Source organism: Anomaloglossus baeobatrachus, chromosome 4 (genome assembly GCF_048569485.1).
Source record: "Anomaloglossus baeobatrachus isolate aAnoBae1 chromosome 4, aAnoBae1.hap1, whole genome shotgun sequence".
Lineage (NCBI taxonomy): Eukaryota > Metazoa > Chordata > Amphibia > Anura > Aromobatidae > Anomaloglossus > Anomaloglossus baeobatrachus.
The window spans coordinates 296,386,384-296,411,291 of record NC_134356.1 but is presented as its reverse complement, the minus strand read 5'-3'; the positions used below and the strand labels follow the sequence as shown (position 1 = coordinate 296,411,291).

The 24,908-nt window shown below is 67.8% G+C and overlaps 1 protein-coding gene and 1 long non-coding RNA gene across 2 annotated transcripts in view; one reads left to right on the top strand and one right to left on the bottom strand.

Annotated features, from left to right (window-relative positions):
- Positions 1-24,908, bottom strand: part of NAV3 (neuron navigator 3) — a 1,060,193-nt gene that overhangs the window by 613,528 nt on the left and 421,757 nt on the right. The gene's annotated exons all lie outside the window — the stretch shown is intronic.
- Positions 3,616-23,713, top strand: LOC142301483 (uncharacterized). Its single transcript, XR_012752814.1, has 5 exons — positions 3,616-3,721; positions 6,177-6,270; positions 9,030-9,123; positions 23,242-23,320; positions 23,572-23,713. It is a non-coding gene; the product is annotated as an uncharacterized LOC142301483 (long non-coding RNA).

The following is a 24,908-nucleotide window of genomic DNA, read 5'->3' as shown; positions in this document are numbered from 1 at the left end:
CACACCGGTGCAGACAAACCTGTACTTCATATGACATGGGGACATAACACAAAGTAATGAAAGTTGGTTCTCGTAGGAGAGCTTAGTGGAGGGCAGGAAGTGTTTGCACCAAATCATGATAGATATTGGTAATGCAGGAGGACCAATGAAAGGATAGTGGTAGCCTTCTTGTACAAACAAAGTGTTCCCACAACAGTAAAGATTACAGATTATTCACCCTCAAGTCAATTGGCAATTAAATTCAGATACAGAAGTGTTATATTTCAAAACTATAAAGATAGAAACTGGTAGAAACTGCAAAACAACTTAACGAGAACCTGTCATCAGTTCAAAAGTGGCCAGTTTTTGTTAATATTTTATTCTCACACTATTCTCAAAAACATGCCACCCCAACAGAAGAACCCTGTGAACAAAATCCCTTTTGTAAAGACCATGAAAATTTAGAACAAAATAAAAAAAAAACGCCCATATCTCTGTAAGGCCCCTTTCACACGTCAGTGATTCTGGTACGTTTGTGCTTTTTTTTAAACGTACCAGAATCACTAACATACGCAGACCCATTCTAATGAATGGGTCTGCTCACACGTCAGTGATTTGTCACTGCACGTGTCTCCGTGCAGCGTACCCGCGTGTGCGTGATTGCTGCACGGAGACATGTCCATTTTTTTCTGGCATCACTGATGTTCCACGGACCACGCAGTGGTGTGGTCCGTGAAACACGTGCCAGAAAAAAACGTGCTTTTAAAATAATAAACATTTTAACTCACCCGGCGTCCAGCGATGTCCTCTGCAGCCCGTTCTCCCTGCTCCTTCTGTGCCGGCTGATTACTGTCGCGCATATTCATTATGCGCGACACAGCCGACCCGGAAGCAGCTCCTGCAGGGGTCACCGCCGGCCGGATGCTGCGTCGCGGGAGGATTCAGCACCACGGACAGCGGGAGCGGGCGCAGGTGAGTGAATCTCAACAGGTTGACCCTGATTTCTGGAAAACGTCGCGCCGCGGGCGCCAAATGCGGGTCGGCGCCTCCCCGGGGGATCCCCGCGGGGGCAGCGGGGGCGCGCTTTCGCGCATTTCCGCTCGCCCTCGCCGCGGCGCGTTTTCGGCCCGCCGCGCCCGCCGCGTCGCGCCGCCTCGCTCGGGGCACCCACCGCCGCGTCCGCCGCGACCGGCCGGACGAAACGACGCCTCGCTCGCGTCTCTGCGACGATGCGCGATTTTCCGAAAAAGGTGATCCGTGAGAGCCATTAGCCAGTTCTGCAGTTGTCATTCCGCGACCGGTGGCCAGGTGGCGACGCCGTCCACCCAGTCGGGAAGCTGTCATGCTGCGCACGACCAGCAGATGGCAGTGCCGTTCCACGTCGCCCCTGAACTGGCTAACGGAATACGCCGGGCAGGCGCCGATTAGCCAGTCTTTCCGGCGCCAAAAAAGTGCGCCAAAAAAAAAAAAAAAAATTGCCTTTTGACGCCGTAAATCTCCTCGCAGGGCTAAAATCAGGCGCTGCGGTGAACGGGAGCGCGTCCGCACGTACGGTTTTTTTCGCCGCGCAACAGTATCGCTCACGGGAGCGACTGGCTCCGTTAGAAGGGGCTAACGGAATATGCTGGGAAGCGTCGATTAGCCAGTCAGTCCAGCGCCAAAAAAGTGCGCCAAAAAAAATAAAAAAATTTCGTTTTCACGCCGTAAATCTCCTAGCAGTTCTAAAATCAGGCGCTGCGGTGAACGGGAGCGCGTCCGCACGTACGGTTTTTTCGCCGCGCGACAGTATCGCTCACGGGAGGCGCTGCGGTGAACGGGAGCGCGTCCGCACGTACGTTTTTTTTCGCCGTGCAACAGTATCGCTCACGGGAGCGACTGGCTCCGTTAGAAGGGGCTAACGGAATATGCTGGGAAGCGTCGATTAGCCAGTCAGTCCAGCGCCAAAAAAGTGCGCCAAAAAAAATAAAAAAATTTCGTTTTCACGCCGTAAATCTCCTAGCAGTTCTAAAATCAGGCGCTGCGGTGAACGGGAGCGCGTCCGCACGTACGGTTTTTTCGCCGCGCAACAGTATCGCTCACGGGAGCGACTGGCTCCGTTAGAAGGGGCTAACGGAATATGCTGGGAAGCGTCGATTAGCCAGTCAGTCCAGCGCCAAAAAAGTGCGCCAAAAAAAATAAAAAAATTTCGTTTTCACGCCGTAAATCTCCTAGCAGTTCTAAAATCAGGCGCTGCGGTGAACGGGAGCGCGTCCGCACGTACGGTTTTTTCGCCGCGCGACAGTATCGCTCACGGGAGGCGCTGCGGTGAACGGGAGCGCGTCCGCACGTACGTTTTTTTTCGCCGTGCAACAGTATCGCTCATGGGAGCGACTGGCTCCGTTAGAAGGGGCTAACGGAATATGCTGGGAAGCGTCGATTAGCCAGTCAGTCCAGCGCCAAAAAAGTGCGCCAAAAAAAATAAAAAAATTTCGTTTTCACGCCGTAAATCTCCTAGCAGTTCTAAAATCAGGCGCTGCGGTGAACGGGAGCGCGTCCGCACGTACGTTTTTTTCGCCGCGCAACAGTATCGCTCACGGGAGCGACTGGCTCCGTTAGAAGGGGCTAACGGAATATGCTGGGAAGCGTCGATTAGCCAGTCAGTCCAGCGCCAAAAAAGTGCGCCAAAAAAAATAAAAAAATTTCGTTTTCACGCCGTAAATCTCCTAGCAGTTCTAAAATCAGGCGCTGCGGTGAACGGGAGCGCGTCCGCACGTACGGTTTTTTCGCCGCGCGACAGTATCGCTCACGGGAGGCGCTGCGGTGAACGGGAGCGCGTCCGCACGTACGTTTTTTTTCGCCGTGCAACAGTATCGCTCACGGGAGCGACTGGCTCCGTTAGAAGGGGCTAACGGAATATGCTGGGAAGCGTCGATTAGCCAGTCAGTCCAGCGCCAAAAAAGTGCGCCAAAAAAAAAAAAAAAATGTAGTTTTCACGCCGTAAATCTCCTAACAGCTCTAAAATCAGGCGCTGCGGTGAACGGGAGCGCGTCCGCACGTACGGTTTTTTCGCCGCGCAACAGTATCGCTCACGGGAGCGTAGCCGCACGTACGGTTATTGATCAGGTCCGTGCACACGGATGTCACGTGGATGACGTCAGTGTGCAGGACCTATGGCCGTCATCAAGTCATTACAACCGGTACTGCTGTATGTAATATAGTGTCAGGCACGTGAAGAGTGGGGGAGGGGAGGTCCGGGGAAATCACTGAATTCTTTATTAAGCTCTGTGCCCGCATCTCCACTCCGCCCCCTCCTCCCGTCTAAATGCCAGTCTGCTGTACATAGTATGTCAGGCACTGCGAGGAGGGGGGAGGGGAGATCCGGGGAAATCACTGTATTCTTTATGAAGCCGGGTGCCCTGCATCTCCACTCCGCCCCCTCCTCGTCTGTATACACGCTCGAGTCCGCTCCTCCACGCCTTTTCCCAGCCCCACTCCGCCCCCTCAAGTCTTTTACCCCGGCTCCACTCCACCCCCAGGTCCCACTCCTCCCCTCATCTTCTCCGGGCACCACCCGACGAGGCAGAGGGGCCGGCCGAGTCTGACGTCGTCACTGACGACGTCAGACTACGCTCCCTCCCCTCACGTTAGACGCTGCTCAGCCACAAGTGTTCGGAGAGGTTTGTACTGCGCATGCGCTGCCCTGCGCAGTACAAAACGGAAGTCATCGCAGAGCGCGCCACTTTTCAAAATCGGCGGTGGTGGGGTGAGTATTATGTGTGTATGCTTACGGGGTGCCTGATGCCGGTGCGCGGGGACGGGCTGCTTGCCGCCGGTATATATGTACGGGCTGCCTGCTGCCGGTATATATGTACGGGCACGGGCTGCCTGCTGCCGGTATATATGTACGGGCTGCCTGCCGCCGGTAGATATGTACGGGCTGCCTGCCGCCGGTATATATGTACGGGCTGCCTGCCGCCGGTATATATGTACGGGCTGCCTGCTGCCGGTATATATGTACGGGCACGGGCTGCCTGCGGCCGGAATATATATACGGGCTGCCTGCCGCCGGTATATATGTACGGGCTGCCTGCTGCCGGTATATATGTACGGGCACGGGCTGCCTGCGGCCGGAATATATATACGGGCTGCCTGCCGCCGGTAGATATGTACGGGCTGCCTGCCTGCCGCCGGTATATATGTACGGGCTGCCTGCCTGCCTGCCACCGGTATATATGTACGGGCACGGGCTGCCTGCCGCCAGACCCCTCTGCCTGTGCGCCGCCAGACCCCTCTGCCTGTGCGCCGCCAGACCCCTCTGCGCTCTGCGCCGCCAGACCCCTCTGCGCTCTGCGCCGCCAGACCCCTCTGCGCTCTGCGCCGCCAGACCCCTCTGCGCTCTGCGCCGCCAGACCCCTCTGCGCTCTGCGCCGCCAGACCCCTCTGCGCTCTGCGCCGCCAGACCCCTCTGCGCTCTGCGCCGCCAGACCCCTCTGCGCTCTGCGCCGCCAGACCCCTCTGCGCTCTGCGCCGCCAGACCCCTCTGCGCTCTGCGCCGCCAGACCCCTCTGCGCTCTGCGCCGCCAGACCCCTCTGCGCTCTGCGCCGCCAGACCCCTCTGCGCTCTGCGCCGCCAGACCCCTCTGCGCTCTGCGCCGCCAGACCCCTCTGCGCTCTGCGCCGCCAGACCCCTCTGCGCTCTGCGCCGCCAGACCCCTCTGCGCTCTGCGCCGCCAGACCCCTCTGCGCTCTGCGCCGCCAGACCCCTCTGCGCTCTGCGCCGCCAGACCCCTCTGCGCTCTGCGCCGCCAGACCCCTCTGCGCTCTGCGCCGCCAGACCCCTCTGCGCTCTGCGCCGCCAGACCCCTCTGCGCTCTGCGCCGCCAGACCCCTCTGCGCTCTGCGCCGCCAGACCCCTCTGCGCTCTGCGCCGCCAGACCCCTCTGCGCTCTGCGCCGCCAGACCCCTCTGCGCTCTGCGCCGCCAGACCCCTCTGCGCTCTGCGCCGCCAGACCCCTCTGCGCTCTGCGCCGCCAGACCCCTCTGCGCTCTGCGCCGCCAGACCCCTCTGCGCTCTGCGCCGCCAGACCCCTCTGCGCTCTGCGCCGCCAGACCCCTCTGCGCTCTGCGCCGCCAGACCCCTCTGCGCTCTGCGCCGCCAGACCCCTCTGCGCTCTGCGCCGCCAGACCCCTCTGCGCTCTGCGCCGCCAGACCCCTCTGCGCTCTGCGCCGCCAGACCCCTCTGCGCTCTGCGCCGCCAGACCCCTCTGCGCTCTGCGCCGCCAGACCCCTCTGCGCTCTGCGCCGCCAGACCCCTCTGCGCTCTGCGCCGCCAGACCCCTCTGCGCTCTGCCCGTGCGCCGCCAGACCCCTCTGCGCTCTGCCCCGTGCGCCGCCAGACCCCTCTGCGCTCTGCCCGTGCGCCGCCAGACCCCTCTGCGCTCTGCCAGACCCCTCTGCGCTCTGCCAGACCCCTCTGCGCTCTGCCAGACCCCTCTGCGCTCTGCCAGACCCCTCTGCGCTCTGCCAGACCCCTCTGCGCTCTGCCAGACCCCTCTGCGCTCTGCCAGACCCCTCTGCGCTCTGCCAGACCCCTCTGCGCTCTGCCCGACCCCTCTGCGCTCTGCCCGACCCCTCTGCGCTCTGCCCGACCCCTCTGCGCTCTGCCCGACCCCTCTGCGCTCTGCCCGACCCCTCTGCGCTCTGCCCGACCCCTCTGCGCTCTGCCCGACCCCTCTGCGCTCTGCCCGACCCCTCTGCGCTCTGCCCGACCCCTCTGCGCTCTGCCCGACCCCTCTGCGCTCTGCCCGACCCCTCTGCGCTCTGCCCGACCCCTCTGCGCTCTGCCCGACCCCTCTGCGCTCTGCCCGACCCCTCTGCGCTCTGCCCGACCCCTCTGCGCTCTGCCCGACCCCTCTGCGCTCTGCCCGACCCCTCTGCGCTCTGCCCGACCCCTCTGCCCGACCCCTCTGCCCGACCCCTCTGCCCGACCCCTCTGCCCGACCCCTCTGCCCGACCCCTCTGCCCGACCCCTCTGCCCGACCCCTCTGCCCGACCCCTCTGCGCTCTGCCCGACCCCTCTGCGCTCTGCCCGACCCCTCTGCGCAGCCCTGTCTGAGAGTGGGGCAGTGTGTGTAACCCCCTCCAGTATGTGTATGCCCCTGTATCTTCCCCAATTGTAAAACAGAATGTTTTGACTATTTATTTTTTTTTCAATTAGGTATCCAAGCAATGCAGGTAGTGCTGACATTACGATCGACGGACGCCTTCCATCTTCTGGTACCACTGTGTAGACGAGTAATCTTGAAGATCCCGTACGTATGTTGTCTATGTATATATGTATGTGTCTGTCTTCCAACTGCATCCAGCTCATACACAGCACCGTACTGTAATACAGGTCCACTCTATGTCCTGTAATACAGTGTGCTGACAGCCCTCTGTGGGCTCCGCTGGGGGCTGGCAGCCCTCTGTGGGCTTCGCTGGGGGCTGGCAGCCCTCTGTGGGCTTCGCTGGGGGCTGGCAGCCCTCTGTGGGCTCCGCTGGGGGCTGGCAGCCCTCTGTGGGCTCCGCTGGGGGCTGGCAGCCCTCTGTGGGCTCCGCTGGGGGCTGGCAGCCCTCTGTGGGCTCCGCTGGGGGCTGGCAGCCCTCTGTGGGCTCCGCAGGGGGCTGGCAGCCCTCTGTGGGCTCCGCAGGGGGCTGGCAGCCCTCTGGGGGCTCCGCCGGGGGCTGGCAGCCCTCTGGGGGCTCCGCCGGGGGCTGGCAGCCCTCTGTGGGCTCCGCCGGGGGCTGGCAGCCCTCTGGGGGCTCCGCCGGGGGCTGGCAGCCCTCTGGGGGCTCCGCCGGGGGCTGGCAGCCCTCTGGGGGCTCCGCCGGGGGCTGGCAGCCCTCTGGGGGCTCCGCCGGGGGCTGGCAGCCCTCTGGGGGCTCCGCCGGGGGCTGGCAGCCCTCTGGGGGCTCCGCCGGGGGCTGGCAGCCCTCTGGGGGCTCCGCCGGGGGCTGGCAGCCCTCTGGGGGCTCCGCCGGGGGCTGGCAGCCCTCTGGGGGCTCCGCCGGGGGCTGGCAGCCCTCTGGGGGCTCCGCCGGGGGCTGGCAGCCCTCTGGGGGCTCCGCCGGGGGCTGGCAGCCCTCTGGGGGCTCCGCCGGGGGCTGGCAGCCCTCTGGGGGCTCCGGTGGGGGCTGGCAGCCCTCTGTGGGCTCCGGTGGGGGCTGGCAGCCCTCTGTGGGCTCCGGTGGGGGCTGGCAGCCCTCTGTGGGCTCCGGTGGGGGCTGGCAGCCCTCTGTGGGCTCCGCTGGGGGCTGGCAGCCCTCTGTGGGCTCCGCTGGGGGCTGGCAGCCCTCTGTGGGCTCCGCTGGGGGCTGGCAGCCCTCTGTGGGCTCCGCTGGGGGCTGGCAGCCCTCTGTGGGCTCCGCTGGGGGCTGGCAGCCCTCTGTGGGCTCCGCTGGGGGCTGGCAGCCCTCTGGGGGCTGGCAGCCCTCTGTGGGCTCTGCTGGGGGCTGGCAGCCCTGTGTGGGCTCCGGTGGGGGCTGGCAGCCCTGTGTGGGCTCCGGTGGGGGCTGGCAGCCCTGTGTGGGCTCCGGTGGGGGCTGGCAGCCCTGTGTGGGCTCCGGTGGGGGCTGGCAGCCCTGTGTGGGCTCCGGTGGGGGCTGGCAGCCCTGTGTGGGCTCCGGTGGGGGCTGGCAGCCCTGTGTGGGCTCCGGTGGGGGCTGGCAGCCCTGTGTGGGCTCCGGTGGGGGCTGGCAGCCCTCTGTGGGCTCCGGTGGGGGCTGGCAGCCCTCTGTGGGCTCCGGTGGGGGCTGGCAGCCCTCTGTGGGCTCCGGTGGGGGCTGGCAGCCCTCTGTGGGCTCCGGTGGGGGCTGGCAGCCCTCTGTGGGCTCCGGTGGGGGCTGGCAGCCCTGTGTGGGCTCCGGTGGGGGCTGGCAGCCCTGTGTGGGCTCCGGTGGGGGCTGGCAGCCCTGTGTGGGCTCCGGTGGGGGCTGGCAGCCCTGTGTGGGCTCCGGTGGGGGCTGGCAGCCCTGTGTGGGCTCCGGTGGGGGCTGGCAGCCCTGTGTGGGCTCCGGTGGGGGCTGGCAGCCCTGTGTGGGCTCCGGTGGGGGCTGGCAGCCCTGTGTGGGCTCTGCTGGGGGCTGGCAGCCCTGTGTGGGCTCTGCTGGGGGCTGGCAGCCCTGTGTGGGCTCTGCTGGGGGCTGGCAGCCCTGTGTGGGCTCTGCTGGGGGCTGGCAGCCCTCTGGGGGCTCTGCTGGGGGCTGGCAGCCCTCTGGGGGCTCTGCTGGGGGCTGGCAGCCCTCTGGGGGCTCTGCTGGGGGCTGGCAGCCCTCTGGGGGCTCTGCTGGGGGCTGGCAGCCCTCTGGGGGCTCTGCTGGGGGCTGGCAGCCCTCTGGGGGCTCTGCTGGGGGCTGGCAGCCCTCTGGGGGCTCTGCTGGGGGCTGGCAGCCCTCTGGGGGCTCTGCTGGGGGCTGGCAGCCCTCTGGGGGCTCTGCTGGGGGCTGGCAGCCCTCTGGGGGCTCTGCTGGGGGCTGGCAGCCCTCTGGGGGCTCTGCTGGGGGCTGGCAGCCCTCTGGGGGCTCCGGTGGGGGCTGGCAGCCCTCTGGGGGCTCCGGTGGGGGCTGGCAGCCCTCTGGGGGCTCCGGTGGGGGCTGGCAGCCCTCTGTGGGCTCTGCTGGGGGCTGGCAGCCCTCTGTGGGCTCTGCTGGGGGCTGGCAGCCCTCTGTGGGCTCCGGTGGGGGCTGGCAGCCCTCTGTGGGCTCCGGTGGGGGCTGGCAGCCCTCTGTGGGCTCCGGTGGGGGCTGGCAGCCCTGTGTGGGCTCCGGTGGGGGCTGGCAGCCCTGTGTGGGCTCCGGTGGGGGCTGGCAGCCCTGTGTGGGCTCCGGTGGGGGCTGGCAGCCCTGTGTGGGCTCTGCCGGGGGCTGGCAGCCCTCTGTGGGCTCTGCCGGGGGCTGGCAGCCCTCTGTGGGCTCCCCCCTGGCCCTGCCAGAGTGTGGGGCAGTGTGTGCAGCCCCCTCCAGTATGTGTATGCCCCTGTATCTTCCCCAATTGTAAAACAGAATGTTTTGCCTATTTGTTTCTTTCAATTAGGTATCCAAGCAATGCAGGTAGTGCTGACATTACCATCGACGGACGCCTTCCATCTTCTGGTACCACTGTGTAGATGAGTAATCTTGAAGATCCCGTACGTATGTTGTCTATGTATATATGTATGTGTCTGTCTTCCAACTGCATCCAGCTCATACACAGCACCATACTGTAATACAGGTCCACTCTATGTCCTGTAATACAGTGTGCTGGCAGCCCTCTGTGGGCTCTGCTGGGGGCTGGCAGCCCTGTGTGGGCTCAGCTGGGGGCTGGCAGCCCTCTGGGGGCTCAGCTGGGGGCTGGCAGCCCTCTGGGGGCTCTGCTGGGGGCTGGCAGCCCTCTGGGGGCTCTGCTGGGGGCTGGCAGCCCTCTGGGGGCTCTGCTGGGGGCTGGCAGCCCTCTGGGGGCTCTGCTGGGGGCTGGCAGCCCTCTGGGGGCTCTGCTGGGGGCTGGCAGCCCTCTGGGGGCTCTGCTGGGGGCTGGCAGCCCTCTGGGGGCTCTGCTGGGGGCTGGCAGCCCTCTGGGGGCTCTGCTGGGGGCTGGCAGCCCTCTGGGGGCTCTGCTGGGGGCTGGCAGCCCTCTGGGGGCTCTGCTGGGGGCTGGCAGCCCTCTGGGGGCTCTGCTGGGGGCTGGCAGCCCTCTGGGGGCTCTGCTGGGGGCTGGCAGCCCTCTGGGGGCTCTGCTGGGGGCTGGCAGCCCTCTGGGGGCTCTGCTGGGGGCTGGCAGCCCTCTGGGGGCTCTGCTGGGGGCTGGCAGCCCTCTGGGGGCTCTGCTGGGGGCTGGCAGCCCTCTGGGGGCTCTGCTGGGGGCTGGCAGCCCTCTGGGGGCTCTGCTGGGGGCTGGCAGCCCTCTGGGGGCTCTGCTGGGGGCTCTGCTGGGGGCTGGCAGCCCTCTGGGGGCTCTGCTGGGGGCTGGCAGCCCTCTGGGGGCTCTGCTGGGGGCTGGCAGCCCTCTGGGGGCTCTGCTGGGGGCTGGCAGCCCTCTGGGGGCTCTGCTGGGGGCTGGCAGCCCTCTGGGGGCTCTGCTGGGGGCTGGCAGCCCTCTGGGGGCTCTGCTGGGGGCTGGCAGCCCTCTGGGGGCTCTGCTGGGGGCTGGCAGCCCTCTGGGGGCTCTGCTGGGGGCTGGCAGCCCTCTGGGGGCTCTGCTGGGGGCTGGCAGCCCTCTGGGGGCTCTGCTGGGGGCTGGCAGCCCTCTGGGGGCTCTGCTGGGGGCTGGCAGCCCTCTGGGGGCTCTGCTGGGGGCTGGCAGCCCTCTGGGGGCTCCGGTGGGGGCTGGCAGCCCTCTGGGGGCTCCGTTGGGGGCTGGCAGCCCTCTGTGGGCTCCGGTGGAGGCTGGCAGCCTTCTGTGGGCTCCGGTGGGGGCTGGCAGCCTTCTGTGGGCTCCGGTGGGGGCTGGCAGCCCTCTGTGGGCTCTGGTGGGGACTGGCAGCCCTCTGTGGGCTCTACTGGGGGCTGGCAGCCCTCTGTGGGCTCCGCTGGGGGCTGGCAGCCCTGTGTGGGCTCCGCTGTGTCTGTCTTCCAACTGCATCCAGCTCATACACAGCACCATACTGTAATACAGGTCCACTCTATGTCCTGTAATACAGTGTGCTGGCAGCCCTGTGTGGGCTCTGCTGGGGGCTGGCAGCCCTCCGGGGGCTCCGCTGGGGGCTGGCAGCCCTCCGGGGGCTCCGCTGGGGGCTGGCAGCCCTCCGGGGGCTCCGCTGGGGGCTGGCAGCCCTCCGGGGGCTCCGCTGGGGGCTGGCAGCCCTCCGGGGGCTCCGCTGGGGGCTGGCAGCCCTCCGGGGGCTCCGCTGGGGGCTGGCAGCCCTCCGGGGGCTCCGCTGGGGGCTGGCAGCCCTCTGTGGGCTCCGCTGGGGGCTGGCAGCCCTCTGTGGGCTCCGCTGGGGGCTGGCAGCCCTCTGTGGGCTCCGCTGGGGGCTGGCAGCCCTCTGTGGGCTCTGCTGGGGGCTGGCAGCCCTGTGTGGGCTCCGCTGGGGGCTGGCAGCCCTGTGTGGGCTCCGCTGGGGGCTGGCAGCCCTGTGTGGGCTCCGCTGGGGGCTGGCAGCCCTGTGTGGGCTCCGCTGGGGGCTGGCAGCCCTGTGTGGGCTCCGCTGGGGGCTGGCAGCCCTGTGTGGGCTCCGCTGGGGGCTGGCAGCCCTGTGTGGGCTCCGCTGGGGGCTGGCAGCCCTGTGTGGGCTCCGCTGGGGGCTGGCAGCCCTGTGTGGGCTCCGCTGGGGGCTGGCAGCCCTGTGTGGGCTCCGCTGGGGGCTGGCAGCCCTGTGTGGGCTCCGCTGGGGGCTGGCAGCCCTGTGTGGGCTCCGCTGGGGGCTGGCAGCCCTGTGTGGGCTCCGCTGGGGGCTGGCAGCCCTGTGTGGGCTCCGCTGTGTCTGTCTTCCAACTGCATCCAGCTCATACACAGCACCATACTGTAATACAGGTCCACTCTATGTCCTGTAATACAGTGTGCTGGCAGCCCTCTGGGGGCTCTGCTGGGGGCTGGCAGCCCTCTGGGGGCTCTGCTGGGGGCTGGCAGCCCTCTGGGGGCTCCGGTGGGGGCTGGCAGCCCTCTGGGGGCTCCGGTGGGGGCTGGCAGCCCTCTGGGGGCTCCGGTGGGGGCTGGCAGCCCTCTGGGGGCTCCGGTGGGGGCTGGCAGCCCTCTGGGGGCTCCGGTGGGGGCTGGCAGCCCTCTGGGGGCTCCGGTGGGGGCTGGCAGCCCTCTGTGGGCTCCGGTGGGGGCTGGCAGCCCTCTGTGGGCTCTACTGGGGGCTGGCAGCCCTCTGTGGGCTCTGCTGGGGGCTGGCAGCCCTCTGTGGGCTCTGCTGGGGGCTGGCAGCCCTCTGTGGGCTCTGCTGGGGGCTGGCAGCCCTCTGTGGGCTCTGCTGGGGGCTGGCAGCCCTCTGTGGGCTCTGCTGGGGGCTGGCAGCCCTCTGTGGGCTCTGCTGGGGGCTGGCAGCCCTCTGTGGGCTCTGCCGGGGGCTGGCAGCCCTCTGTGGGCTCTGCCGGGGGCTGGCAGCCCTCTGTGGGCTCTGCCGGGGGCTGGCAGCCCTCTGTGGGCTCTGCCGGGGGCTGGCAGCCCTCTGTGGGCTCTGCCGGGGGCTGGCAGCCCTCTGTGGGCTCTGCCGGGGGCTGGCAGCCCTCTGTGGGCTCTGCCGGGGGCTGGCAGCCCTCTGTGGGCTCTGCCGGGGGCTGGCAGCCCTCTGTGGGCTCTGCCGGGGGCTGGCAGCCCTCTGTGGGCTCTGCCGGGGGCTGGCAGCCCTCTGTGGGCTCTGCCGGGGGCTGGCAGCCCTCTGTGGGCTCTGCCGGGGGCTGGCAGCCCTCTGTGGGCTCTGCCGGGGGCTGGCAGCCCTCTGTGGGCTCTGCCGGGGGCTGGCAGCCCTCTGTGGGCTCTGCCGGGGGCTGGCAGCCCTCTGTGGGCTCTGCCGGGGGCTGGCAGCCCTCTGTGGGCTCTGCCGGGGGCTGGCAGCCCTCTGTGGGCTCTGCCGGGGGCTGGCAGCCCTCTGTGGGCTCTGCCGGGGGCTGGCAGCCCTCTGTGGGCTCTGCCGGGGGCTGGCAGCCCTCTGTGGGCTCTGCCGGGGGCTGGCAGCCCTCTGTGGGCTCTGCCGGGGGCTGGCAGCCCTCTGTGGGCTCTGCCGGGGGCTGGCAGCCCTCTGTGGGCTCTGCCGGGGGCTGGCAGCCCTCTGTGGGCTCTGCCGGGGGCTGGCAGCCCTCTGTGGGCTCTGCCGGGGGCTGGCAGCCCTCTGTGGGCTCTGCCGGGGGCTGGCAGCCCTCTGTGGGCTCTGCCGGGGGCTGGCAGCCCTCTGTGGGCTCTGCCGGGGGCTGGCAGCCCTCTGTGGGCTCTGCCGGGGGCTGGCAGCCCTCTGTGGGCTCTGCCGGGGGCTGGCAGCCCTCTGTGGGCTCTGCCGGGGGCTGGCAGCCCTCTGTGGGCTCTGCCGGGGGCTGGCAGCCCTCTGTGGGCTCTGCCGGGGGCTGGCAGCCCTCTGTGGGCTCTGCCGGGGGCTGGCAGCCCTCTGTGGGCTCTGCCGGGGGCTGGCAGCCCTCTGTGGGCTCTGCCGGGGGCTGGCAGCCCTCTGTGGGCTCTGCCGGGGGCTGGCAGCCCTCTGTGGGCTCTGCCGGGGGCTGGCAGCCCTCTGTGGGCTCTGCCGGGGGCTGGCAGCCCTCTGTGGGCTCTGCCGGGGGCTGGCAGCCCTCTGTGGGCTCTGCCGGGGGCTGGCAGCCCTCTGTGGGCTCTGCCGGGGGCTGGCAGCCCTCTGTGGGCTCTGCCGGGGGCTGGCAGCCCTCTGTGGGCTCTGCCGGGGGCTGGCAGCCCTCTGTGGGCTCTGCCGGGGGCTGGCAGCCCTCTGTGGGCTCTGCCGGGGGCTGGCAGCCCTCTGTGGGCTCTGCCGGGGGCTGGCAGCCCTCTGTGGGCTCTGCCGGGGGCTGGCAGCCCTCTGTGGGCTCTGCCGGGGGCTGGCAGCCCTCTGTGGGCTCTGCCGGGGGCTGGCAGCCCTCTGTGGGCTCTGCCGGGGGCTGGCAGCCCTCTGTGGGCTCTGCCGGGGGCTGGCAGCCCTCTGTGGGCTCTGCCGGGGGCTGGCAGCCCTCTGTGGGCTCTGCCGGGGGCTGGCAGCCCTCTGTGGGCTCTGCCGGGGGCTGGCAGCCCTCTGTGGGCTCTGCCGGGGGCTGGCAGCCCTCTGTGGGCTCTGCCGGGGGCTGGCAGCCCTCTGTGGGCTCTGCCGGGGGCTGGCAGCCCTCTGTGGGCTCTGCCGGGGGCTGGCAGCCCTCTGTGGGCTCTGCCGGGGGCTGGCAGCCCTCTGTGGGCTCTGCCGGGGGCTGGCAGCCCTCTGTGGGCTCTGCCGGGGGCTGGCAGCCCTCTGTGGGCTCTGCCGGGGGCTGGCAGCCCTCTGTGGGCTCTGCCGGGGGCTGGCAGCCCTCTGTGGGCTCTGCCGGGGGCTGGCAGCCCTCTGTGGGCTCTGCCGGGGGCTGGCAGCCCTCTGTGGGCTCTGCCGGGGGCTGGCAGCCCTCTGTGGGCTCTGCCGGGGGCTGGCAGCCCTCTGTGGGCTCTGCCGGGGGCTGGCAGCCCTCTGTGGGCTCTGCCGGGGGCTGGCAGCCCTCTGTGGGCTCTGCCGGGGGCTGGCAGCCCTCTGTGGGCTCTGCCGGGGGCTGGCAGCCCTCTGTGGGCTCTGCCGGGGGCTGGCAGCCCTCTGTGGGCTCTGCCGGGGGCTGGCAGCCCTCTGTGGGCTCTGCCGGGGGCTGGCAGCCCTCTGTGGGCTCTGCCGGGGGCTGGCAGCCCTCTGTGGGCTCTGCCGGGGGCTGGCAGCCCTCTGTGGGCTCTGCCGGGGGCTGGCAGCCCTCTGTGGGCTCTGCCGGGGGCTGGCAGCCCTCTGTGGGCTCTGCCGGGGGCTGGCAGCCCTCTGTGGGCTCTGCCGGGGGCTGGCAGCCCTCTGTGGGCTCTGCCGGGGGCTGGCAGCCCTCTGTGGGCTCTGCCGGGGGCTGGCAGCCCTCTGTGGGCTCTGCCGGGGGCTGGCAGCCCTCTGTGGGCTCTGCCGGGGGCTGGCAGCCCTCTGTGGGCTCTGCCGGGGGCTGGCAGCCCTCTGTGGGCTCTGCCGGGGGCTGGCAGCCCTCTGTGGGCTCTGCCGGGGGCTGGCAGCCCTCTGTGGGCTCTGCCGGGGGCTGGCAGCCCTCTGTGGGCTCTGCCGGGGGCTGGCAGCCCTCTGTGGGCTCTGCCGGGGGCTGGCAGCCCTCTGTGGGCTCTGCCGGGGGCTGGCAGCCCTCTGTGGGCTCTGCCGGGGGCTGGCAGCCCTCTGTGGGCTCTGCCGGGGGCTGGCAGCCCTCTGTGGGCTCTGCCGGGGGCTGGCAGCCCTCTGTGGGCTCTGCCGGGGGCTGGCAGCCCTCTGTGGGCTCTGCCGGGGGCTGGCAGCCCTCTGTGGGCTCTGCCGGGGGCTGGCAGCCCTCTGTGGGCTCTGCCGGGGGCTGGCAGCCCTCTGTGGGCTCTGCCGGGGGCTGGCAGCCCTCTGTGGGCTCTGCCGGGGGCTGGCAGCCCTCTGTGGGCTCTGCCGGGGGCTGGCAGCCCTCTGTGGGCTCTGCCGGGGGCTGGCAGCCCTCTGTGGGCTCTGCCGGGGGCTGGCAGCCCTCTGTGGGCTCTGCCGGGGGCTGGCAGCCCTCTGTGGGCTCTGCCGGGGGCTGGCAGCCCTCTGTGGGCTCTGCCGGGGGCTGGCAGCCCTCTGTGGGCTCCGCCGGGGGCTGGCAGCCCTCTGTGGGCTCCGGTGGGGGCTGGCAGCCCTCTGTGGGCTCCGCCGGGGGCTGGCAGCCCTCTGTGGGCTCCGGTGGGGGCTGGCAGCCCTCTGTGGGCTCCGGTGGGGGCTGGCAGCCCTCTGTGGGCTCCGGTGGGGGCTGGCAGCCCTCTGTGGGCTCTGCTGGGGGCTGGCAGCCCTGTGTGGGCTCTGCTGGGGGCTGGCAGCCCTGTGTGGGCTCTGCTGGGGGCTGGCAGCCCTGTGTGGGCTCTGCTGGGGGCTGGCAGCCCTGTGTGGGCTCTGCTGGGGGCTGGCAGCCCTGTGTGGGCTCCGCTGGGGGCTGGCAGCCCTGTGTGGGCTCCGCTGGGGGCTGGCAGCCCTGTGTGGGCTCCGCTGGGGGCTGGCAGCCCTGTGTGGGCTCCGCTGGGGGCTGGCAGCCCTGTGTGGGCTCCGGTGGGGGCTGGCAGCCCTGTGTGGGCTCCGGTGGGGGCTGGCAGCCCTGTGTGGGCTCCGGTGGGGGCTGGCAGCCCTGTGTGGGCTCCGGTGGGGGCTGGCAGCCCTGTGTGGGCTTTGCTGGGGGCTGGCAGCCCTGTGTGGGCTTTGCTGGGGGCTGGCAGCCCTGTGTGGGCTCTGCTGGGGGCTGGCAGCCCTGTGTGGGCTCTGCTGGGGGCTGGCAGCCCTGTGTGGGCTCTGCTGGGGGCTGGCAGCCCTGTGTGGGCTCTGCTGGGGGCTGGCAGCCCTGTGTGGGCTCTGCTGGGGGCTGGCAGCCCTGTGTGGGCTCTGCTGGGGGCTGGCAGCCCTGTGTGGGCTCTGCTGGGGGCTGGCAGCCCTGTGTGGGCTCTGCTGGGGGCTGGCAGCCCTGTGTGGGCTCTGCTGGGGGCTGGCAGCCCTGTGTGGGCTCTGCTGGGGGCTGGCAACCCTCTTTGGGCTCTGCTGGGGGCTGGCAACCCTCTTTGGGCTCTGCTGGGGGCTGGCAGCCCTGTGTGCGCTCCGGTGGGGGCTGGCAGCCCTGTGTGGGCTCCGGTGGGGGCTGGCAGCCCTCCGGTGGGGACTGGCAGCCCTCCGGTGGCTCCGGTGGGGGCTGGCAGCCCTCCGGTGGCTCCGGTGGGGGCTGGCAGCCCTCCGGTGGCTCCGGTGGGGGCTGGCAGCCCTCCGGTGGCTCCGCTGGGGGCTGGCAGCCCTCCGGTGGCTCCGCTGTGGGCTGGCAGCCCTCCGGGGGCTCCGCTGGGGGCTGGCAGCCCTCCGGGGGCTCCGCTGGGGGCTGGCAGCCCTCCGGGGGCTCCGCTGGGGGCTGGCAGCCCTCCGGGGGCTCCGCTGGGGGCTGGCAGCCCTCCGGGGGCTCCGCTGGGGGCTGGCAGCCCTCCGGGGGCTCCGCTGGGGGCTGGCAGCCCTCCGGGGGCTCCGCTGGGGGCTGGCAGCCCTCCGGGGGCTCCGCTGGGGGCTGGCAGCCCTCCGGGGGCTCCGCTGGGGGCTGGCAGCCCTCCGGGGGCTCCGCTGGGGGCTGGCAGCCCTCCGGGGGCTCCGCTGTGTCTGTCTTCCAACTGCATCCAGCTCATACACAGCACCATACTGTAATACAGGTCCACTCTATGTCCTGTAATACAGTGTGCTGGTAGCCCTGTGTGGGCTCTGCTGGGGGCTGGCAGCCCTCTGGGGGCTCTGCTGGGGGCTGGCAGCCCTCTGGGGGCTCTGCTGGGGGCTGGCAGCCCTCTGGGGGCTCTGCTGGGGGCTGGCAGCCCTCTGGGGGCTCCGCTGGGGGCTGGCAGCCCTCCGGGGGGCTCTGCTGGGGGCTGGCAGCCCTGTGTGGGCTCCGCTGGGGGCTGGCAGCCCTCTGTGGGCTCCGGTGGGGGCTGGCAGCCCTCTGTGGGCTCCGGTGGGGGCTGGCAGCCCTCTGTGGGCTCCGGTGGGGGCTGGCAGCCCTCTGGGGGCTCCGGTGGGGGCTGGCAGCCCTCTGGGGGCTCCGGTGGGGGCTGGCAGCCCTCTGGGGGCTCCGGTGGGGGCTGGCAGCCCTCTGGGGGCTCCGGTGGGGGCTGGCAGCCCTCTGGGGGCTCCGGTGGGGGCTGGCAGCCCTCTGGGGGCTCCGGTGGGGGCTGGCAGCCCTCTGGGGGCTCCGGTGGGGGCTGGCAGCCCTCTGGGGGCTCTGCCGGGGGCTGGCAGCCCTCTGGGGGCTCTGCCGGGGGCTTGCAGCCCTCTGGGGGCTCTGCCGGGGGCTTGCAGCCCTCTGGGGGCTCTGCCGGGGGCTTGCAGCCCTCTGGGGGCTCTGCCGGGGGCTGGCAGCCCTCTGGGGGCTCTGCCGGGGGCTGGCAGCCCTCTGGGGGCTCTGCCGGGGGCTGGCAGCCCTCTGGGGGCTCTGCCGGGGGCTGGCAGCCCTCTGGGGGCTCTGCCGGGGGCTGGCAGCCCTCTGGGGGCTCTGCCGGGGGCTGGCAGCCCTCTGGGGGCTCTGCCGGGGGCTGGCAGCCCTCTGGGGGCTCTGCCGGGGGCTGGCAGCCCTCTGGGGGCTCTGCCGGGGGCTGGCAGCCCTCTGGGGGCTCTGCCGGGGGCTGGCAGCCCTCTGGGGGCTCTGCCGGGGGCTGGCAGCCCTCTGGGGGCTCTGCCGGGGGCTGGCAGCCCTCTGGGGGCTCTGCCGGGGGCTGGCAGCCCTCTGGGGGCTCTGCCGGGGGCTGGCAGCCCTCTGGGGGCTCTGCCGGGGGCTGGCAGCCCTCTGGGGGCTCTGCCGGGGGCTGGCAGCCCTCTGGGGGCTCTGCCGGGGGCTGGCAGCCCTCTGGGGGCTCTGCCGGGGGCTGGCAGCCCTCTGTGGGCTCTTCCGGGGGCTGGCAGCCCTCTGTGGGCTCTTCCGGGGGCTGGCAGCCCTCTGTGGGCTCTTCCGGGGGCTGGCAGCCCTCTGTGGGCTCTTCCGGGGGCTGGCAGCCCTCTGTGGGCTCTTCCGGGGGCTGGCAGCCCTCTGTGGGCTCTTCCGGGGGCTGGCAGCCCTCTGTGGGCTCTTCCGGGGGCTGGCAGCCCTCTGTGGGCTCTGCCGGGGGCTGGCAGCCCTCTGTGGGCTCTGCCGGGGGCTGGCAGCCCTCTGTGGGCTCTGCCGGGGGCTGGCAGCCCTCTGTGGGCTCTGCCGGGGGCTGGCAGCCCTCTGTGGGCTCTGCCGGGGGCTGGCAGCCCTCTGTGGGCTCTGCCGGGGGCTGGCAGCCCTCTGTGGGCTCTGCCGGGGGCTGGCAGCCCTCTGTGGGCTCTGCCGGGGGCTGGCAGCCCTCTGTGGGCTCTGCCGGGGGCTGGCAGCCCTCTGTGGGCTCTGCCGGGGGCTGGCAGCCCTCTGTGGGCTCTGCCGGGGGCTGGCAGCCCTCTGTGGGCTCTGCCGGGGGCTGGCAGCCCTCTGTGGGCTCTGCCGGGGGCTGGCAGCCCTCTGTGGGCTCTGCCGGGGGCTGGCAGCCCTCTGTGGGCTCTGCCGGGGGCTGGCAGCCCTCTGTGGGCTCTGCCGGGGGCTGGCAGCCCTCTGTGGGCTCTGCCGGGGGCTGGCAGCCCTCTGTGGGCTCCGGTGGGGGCTGGCAGCCCTGTGTGGGCTCCGGTGGGGGCTGGCAGCCCTGTGTGGGCTCCGGTGGGGGCTGGCAGCCCTGTGTGGGCTCCGGTGGGGGCTGGCAGCCCTGTGTGGGCTCCGGTGGGGGCTGGCAGCCCTGTGTGGGCTCCGGTGGGGGCTGGCAGCCCTGTGTGGGCTCCGGTGGGGGCTGGCAGCCCTGTGTGGGCTCCGGTGGGGGCTGGCAGCCCTGTGTGGGCTCCGGTGGGGGCTGGCAGCCCTGTGTGGGCTCCGGTGGGGGCTGGCAGCCCTGTGTGGGCTCCGGTGGGGGCTGGCAGCCCTGTGTGGGCTCCGGTGGGGGCTGGCAGCCCTGTGTGGGCTCCGGTGGGGGCTGGCAGCCCTGTGTGGGCTCCGGTGGGGGCTGGCAGCCCTGTGTGGGCTCCGGTGGGGGCTGGCAGCCCTGTGTGGGCTCCGGTGGGGGCTGGCAGCCCTGTGTGGGCTTTGCTGGGGGCTGGCAGCCCTGTGTGGGCTTTGCTGGGGGCTGGCAGCCCTGTGTGGGCTTTGCTGGGGGCTGGCAGCCCTGTGTGGGCTTTGCTGGGGGCTGGCAGCCCTGTGTGGGCTTTGCTGGGGGCTGGCAGCCCTGTGTGGGCTTTGCTGGGGGCTGGCAGCCCTGTGTGGGCTTTGCTGGGGGCTGGCAGCCCTGTGTGGGCTTTGCTGGGGGCTGGCAGCCCTGTGTGGGCTTTGCTGGGGGCTGGCAGCCCTGTGTGGGCTTTGCTGGGGGCTGGCAGCCCTGTGTGGGCTTTGCTGGGGGCTGGCAGCCCTGTGTGGGCTTTGCTGGGGGCTGGCAGCCCTGTGTGGGCTTTGCTGGGGGCTGGCAGCCCTGTGTGGGCTTTGCTGGGGGCTGGCAGCCCTGTGTGGGCTTTGCTGGGGGCTGGCAGCCCTGTGTGGGCTTTGCTGGGGGCTGGCAGCCCTGTGTGGGCTTTGCTGGGGGCTGGCAGCCCTGTGTGGGCTTTGCTGGGGGCTGGCAGCCCTGTGTGGGCTTTGCTGGGGGCTGGCAGCCCTGTGTGGGCTTTGCTGGGGGCTGGCAGCCCTGTGTGGGCTTTGCTGGGGGCTGGCAGCCCTGTGTGGGCTTTGCTGGGGGCTGGCAGCCCTGTGTGGGCTTTGCTGGGGGCTGGCAGCCCTGTGTGGGCTTTGCTGGGGGCTGGCAGCCCTGTGTGGGCTTTGCTGGGGGCTGGCAGCCCTGTGTGGGCTCTGCTGGGGGCTGGCAGCCCTCTGTGGGCTCTGCTGGGGGCTGGCAGCCCTCTGTGGGCTCTGCTGGGGGCTGGCAGCCCTCTGTGGGCTCTGCTGGGGGCTGGCAGCCCTCTGTGGGCTCTGCTGGGGGCTGGCAGCCCTCTGTGGGCTCTGCTGGGGGCTGGCAGCCCTCTTTGGGCTCTGCTGGGGGCTGGCAGCCCTCTTTGGGCTCTGCTGGGGGCTGGCAGCCCTCTTTGGGCTCTGCTGGGGGCTGGCAGCCCTCTTTGGGCTCTGCTGGGGGCTGGCAGCCCTCTTTGGGCTCTGCTGGGGGCTGGCAGCCCTCTTTGGGCTCCGGTGGGGGCTGGCAGCCCTGTGTGGGCTCCGGTGGGGGCTGGCAGCCCTGTGTGGGCTCCGGTGGGGGCTGGCAGCCCTGTGTGGGCTCCGGTGGGGGCTGGCAGCCCTGTGTGGGCTCCGGTGGGGGCTGGCAGCCCTGTGTGGGCTCCGGTGGGGGCTGGCAGCCCTCCGGGGGCTCCGCTGGGGGCTGGCAGCCCTCCGGGGGCTCCGCTGGGGGCTGGCAGCCCTCCGGGGGCTCCGCTGGGGGCTGGCAGCCCTCCGGGGGCTCCGCTGGGGGCTGGCAGCCCTCCGGGGGCTCCGCTGGGGGCTGGCAGCCCTCCGGGGGCTCCGCTGGGGGCTGGCAGCCCTCCGGGGGCTCCGCTGGGGGCTGGCAGCCCTCCGGGGGCTCCGCTGGGGGCTGGCAGCCCTCCGGGGGCTCCGCTGGGGGCTGGCAGCCCTCCGGGGGCTCCGCTGGGGGCTGGCAGCCCTCCGGGGGCTCTGCTGGGGGCTGGCAGCCCTCCGGGGGCTCTGCTGGGGGCTGGCAGCCCTGTGTGGGCTCCGCTGGGGGCTGGCAGCCCTGTGTGGGCTCCGCTGGGGGCTGGCAGCCCTGTGTGGGCTCCGCTGGGGGCTGGCAGCCCTGTGTGGGCTCCGCTGGGGGCTGGCAGCCCTGTGTGGGCTCCGCTGGGGGCTGGCAGCCCTGTGTGGGCTCCGCTGGGGGCTGGCAGCCCTGTGTGGGCTCCGCTGGGGGCTGGCAGCCCTGTGTGGGCTCCGCTGGGGGCTGGCAGCCCTGTGTGGGCTCCGCTGGGGGCTGGCAGCCCTGTGTGGGCTCCGCTGGGGGCTGGCAGCCCTGTGTGGGCTCCGCTGGGGGCTGGCAGCCCTGTGTGGGCTCCGGTGGGGGCTGGCAGCCCTCTGTGGGCTCTGGTGGGGGCTGGCAGCCCTCTGTGGGCTCTACTGGGGGCTGGCAGCCCTCTGTGGGCTCCCCCCTGGCCCTTCCACATCTACCACTGTGTAGATGAGTAATCTTGAAGATCCCGTACGTATGTTGTCTATGTATATATGTATGTGTCTGTCTTCCAACTGCATCCAGCTCATACACAGCACCATACTGTAATACAGGTCCACTCTATGTCCTGTAATACAGTGTGCTGGCAGCCCTCTGTGGGCTCTGCTGGGGGCTGGCAGCCCTCTGTGGGCTCTGCTGAGGGCTGGCAGCCCTCTGTGGGCTCTGCTGGGGGCTGGCAGCCCTCTGTGGGCTCTGCTGGGGGCTGGCAGCCCTCTGTGGGCTCTGCTGGGGGCTGGCAGCCCTCTGTGGGCTCTGCTGGGGGCTGGCAGCCCTCTGTGGGCTCTGCTGGGGGCTGGCAGCCCTCTGTGGGCTCTGCTGGGGGCTGGCAGCCCTCTGTGGGCTCTGCTGGGGGCTGGCAGCCCTCTGTGGGCTCTGCTGGGGGCTGGCAGCCCTCTGTGGGCTCTGCTGGGGGCTGGCAGCCCTCTGTGGGCTCTGCTGGGGGCTGGCAGCCCTCTGTGGGCTCTGCTGGGGGCTGGCAGCCCTCTGTGGGCTCTGCTGGGGGCTGGCAGCCCTCTGTGGGCTCTGCTGGGGGCTGGCAGCCCTCTGTGGGCTCTGCTGGGGGCTGGCAGCCCTCTGTGGGCTCTGCTGGGGGCTGGCAGCCCTCTGTGGGCTCTGCTGGGGGCTGGCAGCCCTCTGTGGGCTCCGGTGGGGGCTGGCAACCCTCTGTGGGCTCCGCTGGGGGCTGGCAGCCCTCTGTGGGCTCCGCTGGGGGCTGGCAGCCCTCTGTGGGCTCCGCTGGGGGCTGGCAGCCCTCTGTGGGCTCCGCTGGGGGCTGGCAGCCCTCTGTGGGCTCCGCTGGGGGCTGGCAGCCCTCTGTGGGCTCCGCTGGGGGCTGGCAGCCCTCTGTGGGCTCCGCTGGGGGCTGGCAGCCCTCTGTGGGCTCCGCTGGGGGCTGGCAGCCCTCTGTGGGCTCCGCTGGGGGCTGGCAGCCCTCTGTGGGCTCCGCTGGGGGCTGGCAGCCCTGTGTGGGCTCCTCGTATATATGCTATGAAGCTGCTGAGGTTAGGAGACCCATGGCCAGACCATGCACTGTCCAGGTGTAGACCAGTTTTCACCGACTGCTGAATGAGCCTTAAAGTGAATCTGTCAGCGGGTTTTTTTTTCTCCCCCATCTGAGAGCAGCATAATGTAGAGACAGAGATCCTGATTCCAGCGATTTCACTTACTGAGCTGTTTGCTGTCATTGTGATTTAAAATCAATGTTTTCACTGCTGCAGATCTAGCAGTTATACAGAGCTCATGAATATGCTGGACTACCTGTAGCATGCCAAGTAGTCCTGTAGTAATCTTTTGCTGATGAACCTGTGATATCAAAACTACACTGAGCAGCTCAATAAGTGACAATCGCTGGAATCAGGATCTCTTCCCCTACGTTATGCTTCACTTAGATTAGGTGTTAAAAACCTGGTGACAGATTCCCTTTAAAGGGGTTGTCAGGTCTAAATCCACAAGTCTGCATTATCAGAATTTGGTTTCAATTAGGTTAAAAACCTGTATGACACATTTCCTTTTAAAGAAAAAAAAACAGATATACCAAAAATAAATATATACCAAAGAAGTTAGTTTTAAAAAGAAAAAAAAAAGTTAGAATAGAGTAGGGCCCTGCCAAAAGAGTCTACCTTGTCGTGGAGCTAGGCTTACAAAAATCATTTGGCCAAAACTAAATCTGATGGCAGCGTGTGTGATACGGTGTTCAGTGTAAAGGGTTAATGTGTGATTGAGGTTGTAGTGCAGAAGTGAATTTTTTCCAAGAGTGGCAGTGAGACTATGGAAGATTTGTGGGGTGCAGGCGGAGCAGGGGTGAAGGCGGAGCTGGGGTGGAGCCTCAAGGGGGCCCTGAAATTTTGCCAGTATGGGGCCCTGAAATTTCTAGTGGCAACCCTGATCACACATCTTTCTATAGGTCTGAGGATATAAACTTTTTTTTATGTGCTTTAATATCTTAAAGATGCCATGGAGGCCCGGGAGAAGATGATGGAACAGTAAGTAAATGCACAAAGCTACATTAAGAATAATTTTACATGGGATCATCTGTCAGGCTTTCACCCACCTGACAAATCATCCCATGCAGTTGGTCGCAAATTGTGGCTGTGTAATTACACAGTGACCATTAACAATAGTGAATTGGGGGTGGGACCTTTTGTAGCTTCAGTTAGTTGGCTTGTGTAAAGATGCCTTTATAGTATACAGCATTGTGCAATATTTTTTAATTTATTTTTTTTTCTCCCCACAGAATGCAAGGTGCAAGTACCATATGTTACGGTCCACTGGAATGATGATGCTAAAATGTTTTTGTTTTGTTTTTTTAAACATTAAAATTTTATTGAAATATAAAGTTTGTTTTCTATAATAAAAAAAGTCAAACTGTTTCAAAATTTTGTCTTGTTAGTTTTAGTACGAGGGGCTGCTGATAAGTCTTTGGCTTTACCCAGAAAGAAATGAAATAGGATGATGAAACTTTACATTTATTCCACATACTCTCCACTGATGACAACACACTTCTTACATCGGTATTCCTGGTTCTGTAAGCCTAGCAAAAAGAAAGATTCCAGTTGTGCCTCATACCAGGCATTCGTAGCAGCCATAGCATCAGAAATGGTGTTAAATTTAGTACCTTGATGTGTTTCTTCAGCTTTAGAAACAGATGATAGTTGGAGGGAGCTAGATTTGGTGAATAAGGTGGGTGGTCAACCAACTGGAAGCCCAGCTCAGCCAGTTTTGCCGTGGTCGCTTGTGCAGTGTGAGCAGAGGCGTTGTCTTACAGGAACAAGATTCCTTTGGACAGCTTGTCGCGCCTTTTGGCCTTCAGTCCTGCTTTCAATTGGTTGAAAAGTTCAATGTAATACCTTATATTAACGGTGGAACCTTTTTGAAGGTAGTCCACTAGCAGCACGCCCTCCTTATCCCAGAACACAGACGCCATCACCTTAGTACAAAAAGAGACAGTGCTGCACAGCTATGATTATGAAGGGAATAAGTCAGAAGGTGAGGGTGCAAGGCCTACCAAGTCAATTGCATATAGAGAAAAAGAAGTAGGCAAGAAGCACTCAGCTCACCAAATAGCTACTAATACAAAAAATAACACAAAATGTATTAGTAGCTATTTGGTGAGCTGAGTGCTTCTTGCCTACTTCTTTTTCTCTATATGTCATCACCTTAGTGGCTGAATTTTGCCCCCCTCAACTTCTTTGGATGAGGAGAACCACTGTGCCTCTGCTCTTTTGACTGCTCCTTGTTTTCAGGGTCATACAAATAAATCCAGGTCTCATCCATAGTGACCAGTCGATCATGGAAGTTCTTATCAGTCCTGAAACGCTGACATATGGACCAGGAAGTTTTCACTCGCATGCTACTCTGTCAAACATTTGGGGACCCACTTTGCAGATGGCTTCCTCATGTCCAAATGTTCATGGATAATGGCACGCACGCACGAAATATTCATAATGTCTGTTATTGCTTTATCTGAAATTCGTGGATTCTCCAGTATGAGGTTGTGCACAGCATCGATGATCTCCGGAACAACAACCACTCTGGCGTCCAGGACATTCCTCACCGTTGCTGCTGAATTGA